We start from the raw sequence: 11592 nt of genomic DNA, 5'->3' as shown, positions 1-11592 counted from the left end.
CCCCCCCCTCCAGCTGCCTAGACCATAACTGAGGTGACCCAACGTTCATGGAAAGGAGAGCCTCGGGAAGCTCATGATAGAGCACGTGAGCCAGTGTGAGCGACTGTGAGCGCTAAGTGTCCTACTACTGCAGTAATTCTGTGTCCCGCTCTTCAGCTGAAGAACCAAAGCGCTTACGTAAGCTCGTTCGTTTGGGGAACTAATCCCTCGGGGCCGAGGGGCAGGCGGGGCAGGCTGTGGCCTCAGGAAGCCCCACTCCACCTTTGGCCTCACTCTTGCACCTGCCTTTGGCTGGCCTGCGCTGCTCAAGTTCATCGATGTCAGGGGGTGGGGGTCTATATACTCCATGAGGCACAGAAAGAAGTCAATCCAGTGGCGGGGGGGGGGGGGGAGCGAAGAATATACTACACGCTCTTCTCACATTCAGAGAAGATGAGAGAAATGAAGCTCCTTTACGTTGAATGTATGGACTGACACACGTGACGTGTTCCGAAGCGCTGCGTGGCGTTGACACGCCCCGCCCGCCCCCAGCCTTTCTAAGTTCTCCCCCGTGCAGCCTGGAGGCGGCATTTCCCAGGCCCCCTTGCCAGCGGTGGGGGTTAGAGTCCCCCGCGAGGGAGAAGGTGGAAGGTAAGCAGAAGCAGTTTTCCTCTGGTGGCTGCTCAGGACAGGCCTTTGGCCGAGCAGAAGGCAGGCGTGCATTTGGCCAGCGGCCACTGGATGTGGTCTGGAGATTTCCCCACGTCAGGCACGCAGGAGGCTGAAACCATGGAGGGGGGCTTCCCCGCAACCCTTGCGTGCCTGGATCTCTGGGAACTGCCTGCCTCGCCTTGGCCCCCTGCCCTCCAGCAGCTGCAGAGGCTTCTGGATCTGTATCCAACCACTTCCACTCGGAAGATCTAGAATGTCACGTGTGCCCTCTCAAACCCTGACGGGTCTACCTCCCTCAGAAGGCTGCCCCGGAGAAGCTGCCCACTGTTGGGAGGGAGGAGTAGAACGTCCACAGCGAGGGGCCTTTATGTAATCAGATCTGAGACGCCTCTGGCTGTAAGATGAGCCATCGTTTAATGGACCAAACAGGAGAGAGGAAGGTCGCCTCTTAAATCACACGCCATGGTCATCGATGCCGCCAATTTCATAGATGTTAGGAGGTGGGGAAAAGCGGGTGGGTTAAGACATAAAATGTTAACTCAAAAGCTGAACAGGTCGTTTTTAGAGGGATAAAGCAAAGAAACGGAGAACTAAAGACTGATCCTGTGAGCCCAGTGGACAGCAAGAAAAGGGCAGCGCTAGTCTGAGCTTAGTAACAACCACAGCACAAATTAAAACAGAGCAATCTAATCAGATCGGCCGGAGATTCGCAGTTCTCCAGCCTTTGAAATGTGAAAGTGTAGCCGATAGCATAAGCAGAAGGTCTTGCCATGAGTGTCTGTTTTGTCTTTGGGCATCAGCTGATGCTAGACAGAAGCCATCACATTTAGCAGGTCATTTGACAATTTCCTTGCGTCCACCGAAGAAAGAGGAAGTTGCCATGATGGTAGAGTAACACAGTCTTAAGGACATGTCATCCAGATGCCACGCGTGGACCTTGTTTAGATCCAGCCTAAGAGAAGCCAACAGTAAAAAGGCATCTATGCGACAGTCCAGGAGAGGTGGGCACCCAGTGGATATGAGATGACAGTAAAGAGTTACTCATTTAGGACAACGGGGCCACACCAGACTGAAATGGTGATGAGCAACGTCTGTGCCCAAGAAGACCCGGAAGTGGATCTTTGGTAAACAGCCAGCCGTCTCAAGCATACATCGTGATCCTAAAAGCACAACGTAAGGCATTCATACCTCCTTGAATTCTGCCAATTTCCTGGATACTCCCCTCCCCCCATTCCACTCACACACCCAGCTCCTCTGACCCTCCCTCCCTGCTTGATCTTCTCCATAGCACTCACACTTGGGGTGGGTTACACAACTGCGCCTAGTCCTCGCCTCCTCCTTTCCCTGTCAGAGGATCTTGCGTCCCATCCACTGGCATGGGCTAGCAGTTCCTTCTTACAGGCAAAACCGCTCGTCCGTGCCCCCGTTGCCCCTGAACCCTGCTTTGGCCGAGACGTAAGTGGCCCTACGGCACATCAAGCCCCAGCAGAAGCTTCCCGGTGGCTTCTTGCTCATCTCTCTCTCATTCCCCTCTGCTACGAGCACAGCGCGTGCCCCCCAGGGGCTGCTCCTTCAGACTGGCTTCTGGAGCAAGAAGGCGCGTGCGGCTGGGCCAGGCCATCCTGGCGCCTCGTACAGAGAATGTCCGAAGAGGTCAATGGGTGCAACTTCCTGGGTCTGGGGGACTTGACAGCGCAGCTCAAAAATAGGGTGAAATGTAGCTGAGGCCCTTGCTGACCTCGTGTTCCTTGGCACCTTGGAGGTCTCCCCCACTAGAGCGAACTCTGCGTTAAGGGCAGTGAGTCTCACCAGCTCGTTTCTTGGGCCAGCAGTGTCCGGATGGGCACCTGACCCGGAGTAGGGCCCGCCTATTTGTGCACTGACTCCTCCTCCCGGGAATCAAATTTAGCTTGAGTTTTTCCTGGTACCAAATTCATCCTGAGCCTTTCCACAAGTATGAGAGCTAGCGCCATAACTTGCCACCTGGCCCTTAGGTCATTTTCCGGTTGGTTTTTACGTACAGAGTGCCAAGCACTGGAACCGTAGGGAGAAAGTTACTGGAGAACAGTGTGGCTCCCAAGAGAGTGAAACACTGGAATTCTCAAGCAGTCATCTAGCTTAACATGACATTTCGCCAGCAGCCCCCGAGTCCCTCGCTCTTGCCTTCCCACTAAATATCTGGAATAGGAAATGAAATATCCTGTTCTCCAGATGAAATATCTGGAAGGAAATGAAAATGAGGAAAACGCACACCGCTCCTGGAAGCAAAGATGGGCAGGCCTGCGTTTGCTAGAGTCTGGGAAGTATTTCTACTCACTGGGAGGTCCGTGAGAAAATGCCCGTGACTTCCACGTTCACAGGTACTTCCTCCCCCGCCCCCGACGCGCACACAGCTCTGACGTCTGGGTGTGTATTACACCCCAGGGCGGCCTCAGACTTCCCCAAGCGCGGCCTTCGTGCTTCTGCCACGCTCCAGCCCTTGCCTTCCCACTCTCCTACGTCAGTTCCCAAACAGCCAGCACACTGCGGCCCTGGTCGGGAAGGAGGCGGAGGGGAGCGCCACTCTTCGGGGAGGTGGGCCAGAGACCCCCCAGGCAGAGCTTTGCAGGAGGAAGCCGAAGCAGGAACAGCCCTGAAGGGAGCACGCACTGGCAATGGTATTTCTAACGTGTACTTTAAAAAGTGGAGGTGGGAGGAAGCACCCCCGGAAAGGGGCTAAATGATTGGAAGGCTCCTGGGCAGGGAAGAGGGACGGCAAGAGGCGAGATCCCTGACCTGAGGCACCTTCCGGCCTATGTGGGAAGAGAGCAGGAAAAAGCTCCAAAGGCCTGGGTCACTTATAAATGTACAACGTGTGGCAAAACTCAAGTAGGCAGGAGATACACCAGATGATGTTTTCCTGGTGGAGCGGAGGATGAGCCACGGCCCAAGGAGGTGTCGCTTTAGCCCAGACCAGAAGGATGACGGAGGGGCGGGGTGGGGGGTGTGTGTGTGTGCAGGGCGGAGGGCTTTCGCGGCCAGCGACAGCGAGCAGGGCTGAGCTGCTGTAAGCACACCCGTGTCTCTTCTAGGAGATTTGTGGTTCTTTTGAAGACATCATAAATACATCTGGTGAGCATTTTATCAAAAACCTTTCGTCCTCATGGTGAATCAGTGGTTCCCACATCATTTGCTGAACACTGCTTCCTTTCCCAACTGGTTCCAAAAAATCAAGTTCATCGTATATTAAATCCTTAAGGAGAAATGCTAAGAAAACCTAGAAACGTGCAGCTTGCCTAGGGTTGAAACTAGCACGAATGAAAACAGGATGCATGTTATTCCTCCTCTTTTATCAAATTAGCAAAGATGAAAAACAGTATTAATTATTCATGCTGATGAGAAGTAAATTTGGTACAAACATATCCAAAGGGCAGTTTGAAAATAAGTATCTGTAAGAAGGCTGACTGGGTCCACAACAAGGGGATTTTCAGAATTAAGTAGAGGAGACCTATTCACATGGAAAGGCATGCAGTATATGTCGATCCAAATAGGTCACAGAAGCGGACGGGTAGCATGACTTCCCCGGAGGAGTCTATTGGGTGTTTATACACAGATGTGTTTACAGATCTACAAGACCTTTTGGAAGATAGATACAAACATGTTTACAGTGGGCGTCTCTGGGTAGGTGGGATGCCGGGTCTGTTTCATTTCATTTTGCTTATCTTTACTTTCTGATCTGGCTGCAGCGTATTGCTTTTATAATGATGGTTTAATTACAAAAACACAGGCCATAGCATGTTCAAATCACTGTGGAAGATAAAAGGCAGTAACACATTGCCATGTAGTGGAAGGCAGAAACAGCAAAAGCATAAGAAAAAAGCATAACCTTGTCAGAAGGCCACCTTAATTTAATGATATGTATAAACAGATTAAACACCCATATTAAAAAAATTCAAGGATGGATTCTCAAAACAAGTATATGCTTTTACCCACCTTGTCATTTGCTTTCAACACTAAAAATAAAGGGTTAGAGAGAAAGGAATCTGCAGATGAACCAAAAGTAGGGCCCAGTGATAATATTGATCCCTGCACCATAGAATTGCAGGCAAAAAGCAGTCAACGCATCAGGAGTCCTTACATGGTGAGAGGTTCGAGTACAGGGACGACAGATCACGGCCTGGCATCGATGGCCAATGACACGGAATCAACAAGTAGAAAGCAACACCCGATAGACCATACGGATCAGTTACTAGAAATACAATAGAAAAAAAAAGACTTCACTGTATCTTTCAGCCTTTGACATAAGTAAGCAAAATTAAAGGGCAGATACTGATATAACGAAAAAGGTATTAGTGATAGACATCAGATTGGAAAAGAGAATTCAGTGTTTTTAGGAATCTATGGAACTGGAACAAGATCGAGTGCATCCTAAGGTACAAAGTACCCTCTGAATTACAGAAAGCAAGGTTAGTAGAGGCTACAGGCTGGGACACAAAATTAGAGGTTAAGGGGATAGTCCTGAGACACTAACAATGAAAACAATAATCGTCCCTACCTTTCTAGCTACAGCTACTTTCCTGAACATTCTCCTTGAGTAGTAGGCCTATCTATCTCGTCGTCTCCCCACATCCACGGACTTCGGGTCCCCGAGGTCAACCCGGCTCTGGAAGCGGACGATCCTGACGCATCATCCCAGGAAGAAGGAGAAGGGTGAGTACAGTATGATAAGACATTCTGAGCGAGAGAGAGACCACATTCACAGAACTGTCATTACAGTACATTGTTGTAATTGTTCTAGTTTATCATTAGTTATTGTTGTTCATCTCTTACTGTGCCTCATTCATAAAGTAAACTTCATCAGAGACATGTATGTGTAGGAAAATCATAGTGTTTCTGGGGCCCGTTGGGTGTCTCGGAACGTATCCGCTGCAGATAAGGGGGACTGCTCCGTATCCCGTGGTCTCAAGGTGCCTCGACCTGCTAGCTCCCAGGCACATCTTCGACTCATCACACAATCTCTTCCCATCTTCTCTTTGCCAATCTAGCCCTCTCCAGTCCTGCGTTGTTGACAGCACGTCACCTGCCCTCGCAGCCAGGCCCCTGACGGGGTGGCGGCCACTGTCCGCCTCCTGGCCCACCGGCCCCGCAGCTCTGAGCTCACCAGCTCCCGCACTTCCTACCTCCCACGACTCTCTGGCCCTCTGGGTCGCCCGGTCTGTCGTTCCCAGAGCTGGCTGCCAGAGGCCATGTCGGAAACGCTAAATTTCTTCCCTGGGAGCACTTCCACGGCTGACGCTCGTATTTATTTTGTGTTCCCAGGGTTTAGCAGAGTATCACCTACACAAGAGATACATAAATGTCGGCTGAATAAACAAAAGAACACAAAACCAAACTTTCTTCTGAAAAACATGCCCATTTCCAGTACATCTCCCAGTTTAAAATAAACTCATTTTTATTGATAGTTGTACTTGAATAATCCACGCATGCCCCCCCGCCCCCCACTACCATGACACATCTCACAGATGTCTGAATAGTAATGAAAGACGAGTGATCCCGGGGATTCTCGGGGCAAAGGCAGACAGGGCTTGTAGGAGAACTGAAGAAGTCCTGACCTTGTACGCACATACTGAAAGGTTTGTCTAAGACACAAACCAAGTGCTTTAAAGAAATGGCTTGCTGTTTTGGGTGCACGCATGAGCACGAGTGCGTGTCTGTGTGCATGTGTGTGTGCGTGTTTAACTAGCATTTAAAGAGCTAACTATGACCTGTAAACACTTAACCTTTGTCCTATGTCCTACGGACAATTTATATCTTTTATCTCCAAACCGATTGCTGGCTGGTGCCCTTTTTTTTTTTTGAACCAGGCTAATATTTTTCTCTACAATTTAGAGGTCACTGTTTTATGCTTTGGAATTGGAATTTAAAAAGAAAAATATAGGGGCGCCTGGGTGACTCAGTTAAGCTTCTACCTTCAGCTCAGGTCATGATCTCAGGATCCTGGGATCGAGCCCCGCAGGGGGCTCCCTGCACAGTGGGGAACCTGCTTCTCCCTCTCCCTCTGCCTGCGCTCCCCCTGCTTGTGTTCGCTCTGCCAAATAAATAAATAAATCTTTTAAAAATAAATAAAAATATAGAAGGTCAAAGTTGTTTTTGGTGTTGGTATCTCCTATAAAACACCTGTTTCCATTGGCTCTGTCAAATGTTCCCCTCTTTTTATTTTTTTGGCTGGGTACAGTATACTTTATTGATGGCACATGACAAGGTAGGGCTCCCCAAGCCCCTCCCCTTCTTCAGGGGGTCTGGGATGGAAACAGTGGAGGTCGTGAGATTCTCAGTGTTTTGGGGGATAAGTTGGGGCAGGGATTCCCCAGCAGCTGAGGGCCTCTCTTCCTCTTGCTCTTGCTGGGGCTGGTGGTCCAGGGGGCTCTTACTCCTTGGAGGCCATGTGGACCATAAGGTCAACCACCCGGTTGCTGTAGCCAAATTTATTGTCATACCAGGAAATGAGCGTGACAAAGTGGTCATTGAGAGCAAGCCAGCCCCGGCATCGAAGGTGGAGGAGTGGGTGTCACTGTTAAAGTCGCAGGAGACAACCTGGTCCTCAGTGTACCTCAGGATGCCCTGGAGGGGGCCCTCTGATGCCTGCTTCACCACCTTCTTGATGTCGTCGTATTTGGCAGCTTTCTCCAGGTGGCTGGTCAGATCCACGACGGACACACTGGGGGTGCGGACACGGAAGGCCATGCCGGTGAGCTTCCCGTTCAGCTCAGGGATGACCTTGCCCACAGCCTTGGCAGCGCCAGTGGAAGCAGGGATGATGTTCTGGGCGGCCCCTCAGCCGTCGCGCCACAGCTTCCCAGAGGGGCCATCCACGGTCTTCTGGGTGGCAGTGACGGCATGGACGGTGGTCATGAGTCCCTCCACGATGCCGAAGTTGTCATGGATGACCTTGGCCAGAGGAGCCAAGCAGGTGGTGGTGCAGGAGGCATTGCTCACAATCTTGAGGGAGTTGTCATACTTCTCATGGTTCACACCCATCACAAACATGGGGGCATCGGCAGAAGTAGCAGAGATGATGACCCTCTTGGCCCCGCCCTTCAAGTGAGCCCCAGCTTTCTCCATGGTGGTGAAGACCCCAGTGGACTCCACAACACACTCAGCACCAGTATCACCCCATTTGATGTTGGCGCGATCTCACTCCTGGAAGATGGAGATGGCCTTTCCATTTCCCACGGGCCTTAAGATACCATCCGTAGGTGAGAGAGCTGGGTACGGTGGTTTTCCCAAGAAGAGGAAAACGGAAGACTCGGGCAACACGTAGCCTCGTTTCTACCACGAGGCTGTGCACCTTGTTTTTCAGGCTAAAGTGATGGCAGACAGGCTTTGGGGCTGGGCCAGGTTGGCGGCCTCACCGAGAAGCTGGCTGGGTGCAGTGCCTACGTGTTCACAGGCGAACGGAGGCGGCCGTGTCCGGTTGGAGCCCGCCTGTTGCCCCCAAGGAGAGTAGTGGTCCTTGCAGTGGTGGACATGCCAAGTTTTGAGTCTTATGCTACAGATCTTCCCGCTTTTCCAAAGCAAGTAGAAATGCAGATTTTCATGTGAAGTCTCCCAACTGTAAGACGTAGGCATAAGTATATGAAAGCCCAGGCCAAGCAAAATGTGCACGCAGGCCTCATGTGACCTCCGTGTTATCGGCGTAAGGCTTTAGCCCTCTGGCTGCGGGACATGGGCTCTTGAGCGGCCGGCCTTTTATTTATCTGTGAGGTAAAGCTAACCCCACATTTTAAAGAAGAATCTCGGCTCTGCCTGTGAGCGTTCATTCCCTCTGTCCGCCTTGGTTCTCGTTCAAATCCTCCATCTTCACAAGAACCCCTGCTCAGCCGACCACGGGAGCACTTGGGGCCACACTTAAAGGGGGACAGATTCCCTCATTCCATCCAGGTCATTGCCAGGCTGTGTAATCTTGAGGCATCTGGTAAACCACAAAGTGTTGAGAGACTGAAACACGGGCTGGATACTGGGGAGTCGTTATGAACTTGGGGAGCTGAACAAGGCCTGGAACAGGAAGGCCCTTGGGTCTCCTACGGATGGTATCTTAAGGCCCGTGGGAAGCAATTAAGGAATTATAAATGCGGGTGGGCGTCACACAGCCAGTCCAGCATTCTGAACAGATCATTCTGGCAGCTAGTGGGGGTAGGGGGTGAGCTCTCAGTGAACAGAATCCATTATTCAGTATGCACAGTGCCCTTGATGGAATCCCATTCAGGTATTCTTTTGGGAGGCGACTCCGGCAATTTCATTTTACCTTTTTCTGGGCTGTTGTCAGAGGAGGGGTCCCTCTGAGGATGGCCCGAGTTGTTGGGTTCATGATAGCCCGCAAACAGTCAAGCGCAACCACCTTTGTCTTTAAAATGCGAGAAGGAATCACGTTCAAGGTTGCCTGAACTCTGGGACCACAGCCAGGAAACAACATGGGACTGGCGTCACCACCAGAAAAAAGGCAAGGGAGGAGAGCTTCTGACTTGCGAAGCTGGTGGCCAGCGTGTGGCCTATGGGCAGGACAGGGTGTCAGCCTGGAGCGGAGGGGGGCTTGTGGCCACGTTGCTCCCCGGAGCTGGGCCACCCTGCTGTCCCCACGGCTCCCTGGTAGGAGCCTCCCAGGGGTCTGAGGCCCAGACAGCCTGGAAGGCAGACTGGCTGTGGTCAGACTCACACAGCAAAGGGGAGGTGTCCGCTTCTATGTACGGACTCCTTGTGAGTCTCTTTCCTATTCTCTGCCCCCACCGAAGCCCCACCTCCCCCTCTAGCTCTGTGTCTCCTCCATCTCTCTCTCTCACACTTTCTTTACCTTCCTCCCTCCCCCTCACACACACACACACACGTGCGCACACATGCACACACTCCATCTCTCACACACACAGACACATCCGTGTGTCCCCATCTTGAAGTGGCATCCAGTCATCAGTCGTGCTTTGTGATCCATCCCCCCGTTTTAACAGAGCTGAATAAAAGCGGTAGAGTGTTCTGCGCACCACACAGCTCAGTGCTGCTCTGTGAGTGTCGCATCCCTTCTGTCTCGTGGGCAGAGTGGGTCATGGTCCTGTCGGTCGCATTCACGGTCACTTCACACCCTCTTCTTGCTGCGCCGTGGCCATGGCCTGCCCTCTCCTGCTGCCCATAAACCAGGCTGGTAACGTGAACCTGCCCGGGTGACGCGAGAATTCAATGCAATCGTCCTGGGACTGGCCCCACGAAGCGTACAGAGCAGTGCCCCTCAGCCTGGTGCCCGTGGGAATCCCCTGGACGCCGTCAAGCTCAGCACCCTGCCTCCCCTGACCAGGGCCGTGGGAACGTCTGGGGCCCAGGCCTGGGCCCCAGCAGTGTTTGCAGCTCCCCTGGTGGATCCACGTGTGGCCAGGGCGAAGAACGGGCATTTAGAAGAGCGACCCGTGGCAGCTGTAACGTGGGGGGCTCCTTGCCCACCCCCCCTCGAGCGCAGTGGCTCGAGTCTGGGGCCCGTGCTCTCTGAGACCTCACCTTCCATCCTTCCCTTTTGCCTTCCAAGAGCCCCACCGCCCTGCACCTGCTGGATTTCTCTCCTCCCCACCACGGTTGGGGCGGTTGTTGCTTGGGCTCCATGCGCTCTGAGTCTGTGCCGTCCGTCCTCCAGCTCGTAGTTCAGCCTCTCTCCCTGGCTTTGCCGAAACAAGGTTTTCCATCCATTCCTAAAGGGTGAGGAGGTGCCTTCCTGAAAACTTGGGGTCCTGGGGACTTTCGATCTGGATCCTTCCCCCGGGTGTCCTAAGATGCTCACGGACTAGCTGCTTCCAGAGGACCAACGTCATTAGCAAGGTGCAGGTGTCAGGACGACCGTGCGTGCGAGCGCCGTGTGGTTGTTGCGGTGGCTGCCAGCAGGAGGTGCTGTCCTCCCAGCGCAGCCGGAGCCGGTATGTGGTGCTTTCTCCCCAGCAGGCGGTGGAGGGGGGGAAGCAGTGGCTGTTCGGACTTTTTGTGAAAATCCGTTAACTGCAAAGGCTCCTATTTCTGTGGCGGAGAGGTCAGCAGCTCTTACACAGGATGAGCAAGGGATTCCTTTTCTGCACGAACCTCACAAACTCTTTTCTGTAGTTATTTCAAATACAATTGCCCTCAATTTGTCTAGTAGCTGTGTTCCTGAGAGGCTGCCCACACGCTAGATCTTGTTTAAAGGGCACCCGAGGAAGCTCTCTCACTAAAAAGAAAGAAACTGCTGTTATCGCTTGTAAAGTGAATTTATATCTCTCTTTTTTTTTAAGATTTTATTTATTTATTTGGCAGAGAGAGAGAGCAGGAGCAGGGGGAGCGGCAGGCAGAGGGAGAAGCAGACTCCTCGCCGAGCAGGGAGCCCGATGTGGGGCTCGATCCCAGGACCCTGAGATCATGACCTGAGCCGAAGACAGACGCTTCACTGACTGAACCACCCAGGCGCCCTGCGAATTTATATTTCTAATTCAAACAAAAGTTTATCTGCTGCAAGACATGAGCTATTTATAAGAAGGGTTTGATGAACAGGAGAACAGCTCTATATGTTTATCTCAGAGGAAGGCCCCATGGCCCTGCCCACCAGACTGCAGGCTTCTGGGGCTGCACAGCCCCCCAGGGTCACTACAGAGCTGCCTCTGGGGCATGGCCTTCTATGGGCTGGGGGGCTGAGCGGTGGCCTCTGGACGGGGGGGGCTATCTGCCGCAGGAGAAGGAGGGAATGGTGGCCTGTGCATGCCTCGTACCAGCAGGCCCCGGGCATATGCGTTATGTCATCGATCCCCACGACAAGGCAGCTGAGTCATGGTTCCACAGAGGAGGAAACCAAAGGAGAGTGAAGTTTAAGAACATGCACCACTCTGATTCCATGGCCAATCTTGCCTTTGAGGTTTTTCCTTCCCACCCAGGTCTCTTTATGTCCTTTTCTAACTAGTCCCTTTT

At 52.4% G+C, this 11592-nt stretch overlaps 1 pseudogene; it reads right to left on the bottom strand.

The window, feature by feature from the left end:
• Positions 1-7057: 7057 nt before the first annotated feature.
• Positions 7058-10174, bottom strand: LOC110574959 (annotated as a pseudogene).
• Positions 10175-11592: the final 1418 nt, after the last annotated feature.

The sequence above is a fragment of the Neomonachus schauinslandi genome, chromosome X (assembly GCF_002201575.2).
Source record: "Neomonachus schauinslandi chromosome X, ASM220157v2, whole genome shotgun sequence".
Classification (NCBI taxonomy): Eukaryota; Metazoa; Chordata; class Mammalia; order Carnivora; family Phocidae; genus Neomonachus; species Neomonachus schauinslandi.
Note: the sequence above shows the minus strand (reverse complement) of the source record. Positions and strands in the feature narration are given on the sequence as shown.